We start from the raw sequence: 6,475 nt of genomic DNA, 5'->3' as shown, positions 1-6,475 counted from the left end.
AAGTACCTCAAAATTGTACTTAAGTACAGTACTTGAGTAAATGTACTTAGTTACTTTCCACCACTGAGTACGTGTTATACTGTTGTGTCATTCATTACTGCTCCTGTTGGAATAAAATAATTGTTGATTATTTAACTGAAAAGTAGTAATGTGTTTTTGACACCTTCACTTTTTTGCATTAAATCATACTGGGATGTTTGCTGAAATTGATTGGATGTGGCACAGCCCTACCTAGAAAGATTTCCACCAGACGCCACTGCTATCTATCTATCTATCTATCTATCTATCTATCTATCTATCTATCTATCCATCCATCTATCCATCTATCTATCTATTTATCTATCTATCTATCCATCTACAGCGGGTAAAATAAGTATTGAACATGTCACCATTTTTCTCAGTAAATATATTTCCAAAGGTGCTATTGACATGAAATTGTCACCAGATGTTGGTAACAACCCAAGTAATCCATACATACAAAGAAACCACAACAAATAAGTTCAGAAATTAAGTTATGTGTAATAATGTGAAATGACACAGGGAAAAAGTATTGAACACGCTTACTGATATTTATTTAATACTTTGTACAAAAGCCTTTGTTGGTACTGACAGCTTCAAGACGCCTCCTGTATGGAGAAACTAGTCGTATGCATTGCTCAGGTGTGATTTTGGCCTATTCTTCCACACAAACAGTCTTCAAATCTTGAAGGTTCCGTGGGCCTCTTCTATGAACTCTGATCTTCAGTTCTTTCCATAGATTTTCAAGTGGATTCAAGTCAGGTGATTGGCTGGGCCATTCTAGCAGCTTTATTTTCCTTCTCTGAAACCAATTGAGAGTTTCCTTGGCTATGTGTTTGGGATCATTGTCTTGCTGAAATGTCCACCCTCGTTTCATCTTCATCATCCTGGTAGATGGCAGCAGATTTTTATCAAGAATGTCTCGGTACATTTTTCCATTCATCCTTCCTTCAATTATGTGAAGTTTGCCAGTACCGTATGCTGAAAAGCAGCCCCACACCATGATGCTCCCACCTCCAAACTTCACTGTTGGTATGGTGTATTTAGGGTGATGTGCAGTGCCATTTGTCCTCCAAACATGGTGTGTATTATGGCATCCAAAGAGTTAAACTTTGCTCTCATCTGACCAGACTATATTCTCCTAGTATTTCACAGGCTTGTCCAAATGTTGTGCAGCAAACTTTAAACGAGCTTCAACATGCTTTTTCTTCAGCAATGGAGTCTTGCGTGGTGAGCGTGCATACAGGCCATGGCGGTTGAGTGCATTACTTATTGATTTCTTTGAAACAATTGTACCTGCTAATTCCAGGTAGCAGTTCTGAAGCTCTCCACAAGTGGTCCTTGGCTCTTGGACAACTCTTCTGATAATTCTTTTCACTCCTCTGTCAGAAATCTTGCGAGGAACACCTGGTCGTGGCCAGTTTTGGTGAAATGATGTTCTTTCCACTTCCAGATATGGCCCCAACAGTGCTCACTGGAACATTCAGAAGTTTAGAAATGCATCTGTAACCAATGTCATCAGGATGTTTTACAACAATAAGGTTGCGAAGGTCTTGAGAGAGCTCTTTGCTTTTACCCATCATGAGATGTTTCTTGTGTGACACCTTGGTAATAAGACACCTTTTTATAGGCCATCAGTTGGGACTGAACCAGCTGATATTAATTTGCACAGACAAGGGGCTGGATTGCTTTCTAATTACTGATAGATTTAAGCTGTTGTCTTGGCTTTCCATACCTTTTTGCACCTCCCTTTCTTCATGTGTTCAATACTTTTTCCCTGTGTCTTTTCACATTATTACACATAACTTAATTTCTGAACTTATTTGTTTTGGTTTCTTTGTATGTATGGATTACTTCGGTTGTTACCAACATCTGGTAAAAATGTCATGTCAATAGCACCTTTGGAAATATATTTACTGAGAAAAATGGTGACGTGTTCAATACTTATTTTACCCGCTGTATCTATCTATTTATCTATCTATCTATCTATCTATCTATCTATCTATCCATCTATCTATCTATCCATCTATCTATCTATCTATCTATCTATCTATCTATATACAGACGTAGGCAAAGTTGTTGGTAACGTTCCGTTAAAGAGAGAAAAACCCACAATGGTCACTGAAATAACTTGAAACTGACAAAAGTAATAATAAATAAAAATTTACTGAAAATGAACTAATGAAAATCAGATATTGTTTTTGAATTGTGGTTCAACAGAATCATTTTAAAAAACAAACTAATGAAACTGGCCAGGACAAAAATGATGGTACCCCTAGAAAAGATGTAAAATAATGTGACCATAGGGACATATTAAACTAAGGTGTGTCCTGTAATTAGCATCACAGGTATCTTCAAACTTGTAATCAGTCAGTCTGCCTATTTAAAGGGTGAAAAGTAGTCACTGTGCTGTTTGGCATCATGGTGTGTACCACACTGAACATGGACCACAGAAAGCTAAGGAGAGAGTTGTCTCAGGAGATCAGAAAGAACATTATAGACCTTCATGTTAAAGGTAAAGGCTATAAAACCATCTCCAAGCAGCTTGATGTTCCTGTGACTACAGCCGCACATATTATTCAGAAGTTTAAGGTCCATGGGACTGTAGCCTACCTCCCTGGACGTGGCCGCAAGGGGAAAATTGATGACATATTGAAGAGACGGATAATACGAATGGTAACCAAAGAGCCCAGAACAACTTCCAAAGAGATTAGAGGTGAACTCCAAGGTCAAGGTACATCAGTGTCAGATCGCACCATCCGTCACTGTTTGAGCCAAAGTGGACTTAATGGAAGACGACCCAGGAGGACACCAAATCATAAAAAAGCGAGACTGGAATTTTCCAAAATGCATATTGACAAGCCACAAAGCTTCTGGGAGAATGTCCTTTGGACAGATGAGACAAAACTTGAGCTTTTTGGCAAGTCACATCAGTTCTATGTTCACAGACGCAAAAATGAAGCATCCAAAGAAAAGAACACTGTACCTAATGTGAAACATGGAGGAGGCTCGGTTATGTTATGGGGCTGCTTTGTTGCATCTGGCACAGGGTGTCTTGAATCTGTGCAGGGTGCAATGAAATCTCAAGACTATCAAGGCATTCTGGAGCGAAATGTGCTGCCCAGTGTCAGAAAGCTTGGTCTCAGTTGCAGGTCATGGGTCCTCAAAACAGGATAATGACCCAAAACACATATAAAAACACCCAAGAATGGCTAAGAACAAAACATTGGACTATTCTGAAGTGGCCTTCTATGAGCCCTGATCTAAATCCTATTGAACATCTGTGGAAGGAGCTGAAACATCCAGTCTGGAGAAGGCACCCTTCAAACCTGAGACAGCTGGAGCAGTTTGCTCACGAGGAGTGGGCCAACATACCTGTCAACAGGTGCAGAAGTCTCATTGAGAGTTACAGAAATCACTTGATTGCAGTGATTGCCTCAAAAGGTTGTGCAACAAAATATTAAGTTAATGTTACCATCATTTTTGTCTAGGCCAGTTTCATTAGTTTGTTTTTTTAAATGATTCTGCTGAACCATAATTCAAAAACAATATCTGATTTTCATTAGTTAATTTTCAGTGAATTTTTATTTATTATTACTTTTGTCAGTTTCAAGTTATTTCAGTGACCATTGTGGGTTTTTCTCTCTTTAACGGAACGTTACCAACAACTTTGCCTGTATCTATCTATCCATCTATCTACCCATCTATCTATCCATTTATCTATCTATCTATCTATATATATCTCTCTCTATCTTTCTTTCTTTTTTTCTTTCTTTTGATCTATCTATCTATCTATCTATCTATCTATCTATCTATCTATCTATCTATCTATCTACAGTATCTCTATATATCTATCTATCTCACTATCTATCTATCCATTTATCTATCTATTTATCTATCTATCTATCCATTTATCTATCTATTTATCTATCTATCTATCCATCTATCTATCTATCTATACTGGAAAAACAAAGTTCTGAAACTTGTGTTTGGTGGATTATTTCTCTGTTGTTACAATGCTAATGGTCATTGTATTTTACATCGTTGGAAAGCCTGTTTATTTACCTTCGCAATGATGTCCCACTTGTAAGGATCATGCATTTGTGGGATGAGCAGCACAGCTGATTATGTGGGTAGCGCCCAAGAAAAATTTGCCAAAATGCTCCGTCAATGGTAAACAGTGTATTCTCCTGTTGGTATTGACTCTTGTTTTGAGTTGTTTGGTTGATTAGATGATTGAACTCTCTATCAGTAACAAGGAACAAACATGACATATTGGCTATTTTACACTTTATTCATTTAATACACCGTCAGGAGCCTCAGTAGAGGTGGAAGATCCATACGCAGCCACAACAGCCTGGCACCTCCTCCTGGTGTGGACTCTTGGCAGGCCGTTCCATTCTCTCTACTCCCACATTGTGGAGGTAGACTGTGATAACCCTGGCTCTGTGGGGGCGAGCGTTGTCACCTTGGAGGATGAAGTTGGGTGCCAGATTGTGGAGATATGGGATCGCCACTGGCTGCAGAATATCATCCCGATATATCACTGCATTGAGATGGCCTTCAATGATGACAAGCCTTGTTTTGCCAGTGAGGGAGATGCCGCCCCACACCATGACACAGCCTCCACCAAAAGCTGTTACTCCATCGGTGCAACAATCAGCACAGCGTTCTCCACGTCATCTCCATACTTTGACCCTGCCATCCAACTTTGGCAGACAGAACCTGGGCTCATCACTGAACATGAAATTCCCCCACATGTTCAGGTTCCATTGTCTGTGTTGTCGACACAGCACAAACGGGCCTGACGGTGAAGGGCAGTCATTGCAAGCTTCCTGGTAGACTTATGAGAATACACTGTTTAGAGCATTTTGGCAAATTTTTCTTGGGCGTTACCCACATAATCAGCTGTGCTGCTCATCCCACAAATGCATGATCCTTGCAAGTGGGACATCATTGCGAAGGTAAATAAACAGGCTTTCCAACGATGTAAAATACAATGACCATTAGCATTGTAACAACAGAGAAATAATCCACCAAACACAAGTTTCCGAACTTTGTTTTTCCAGTTTATATCTTTCTTTCTTTTTTTCTTTTTTTCTTTCGATCTATCTATCTATCTATCTATCTATCTATCTATAGTATCTATCTATCTATATATCTATCTATCTACAGTATCTATATTTATCTATCTATCTATATCTACAGTATCTATATCTATCCATCTATCTACCTATCTATCCATCTATCTATCTACCTATCTACTGTATCTATCCATCTATCTATCTATCTTTCTATCTTTCTTTCTGTCTTTCTTTCTTTCTTTCTATCTATCGATCTATTCATCTTTATACAGTATCTATAATCATAATAAATCAAGATTTCTGAACAATAATAAAGTATTGTACAACTGTATGGTTTTGGAAGTTGATCCCTATTTACTAGAAATACAACAAGGTAAGTTAATGTAAAGTATAAAACAAGTTAAAGTACTTGTTATGATGAATATGGTATTTTTAGGATTGGTGTTGCTGATGCGTTTCAAAGACTCGAAAGACTTGAACTTGACTTGCAAGAAATGACATGTGAGCATCTCTGTTTTTTACCTCCACCAAGGCCGAAGGCCTAGGAAGGAGGTTATGTTTTCACCGGCGTTGGTTTGTTGGTTTGTTTGTTGGGTTGTTGGTTTGTCTGTTAGCAGGATTACTCCAAAAGTCCGCTATGGATTTAAATGACATTGTTTGGAAGGGTGGAGTGTGGCACAATGAACAGTCCATTCGATTTTGGTGGCGATCTGGCTTCGGACATTTTTTTAATAACTCTGTTTATCCTGTGCATTAACACCACAGGCTTTAAGTCATGCGCAGTGTAACTGATGACGCGTTCATGAAACCTGCCTTGGCAGAGGTCTGCGCTCTCCAAGTGCACTTCTAGTTTCTGTATACTTTAACTTCTAGTACTTAGCCAATGATTCATTGAGTACATTTTTTATATGGAAATCTGGGTTTTGTTCTACTTTTTGTTGACACTGACTGCTTACTGTACTACACCAGATTATCAGTTTTTTTCTATAGAAAAATGAATTGCTGTAAATCTACGGTGTATTTACTACAGTATCTTACAATATTTCATAATAATTGTAAGATACTGTTAAATATTCATCATTTGCATGTCAATTAAAAGTTAATGCCGTCAGTTAACAATAGCAGCAGTTAACTGTAATTTATCAGCATGATACTGTATTTTCTGTCGAACGGTAGAAATGCTCGCTATCATTCCTTCACAACCCCGCATGCTGGTGAGTCACTATCGATCAACATCGTACTGATGATTATTGCTTGTGTTTCTGTTTTGTTAATAACACATTTTATTAATCAAAGTGCTCATAGCCTACTGCTTCTTTTTGACTGACTGTTCTTGGACGTGACATTTGGACAGCACGGGCTTCGGCAATCTC

Source organism: Sebastes umbrosus, chromosome 13 (genome assembly GCF_015220745.1).
Source record: "Sebastes umbrosus isolate fSebUmb1 chromosome 13, fSebUmb1.pri, whole genome shotgun sequence".
NCBI lineage: Eukaryota > Metazoa > Chordata > Actinopteri > Perciformes > Sebastidae > Sebastes > Sebastes umbrosus.
The sequence above is the reverse complement of the archived record's forward strand: the minus strand, read 5'-3'. Positions refer to the sequence as shown.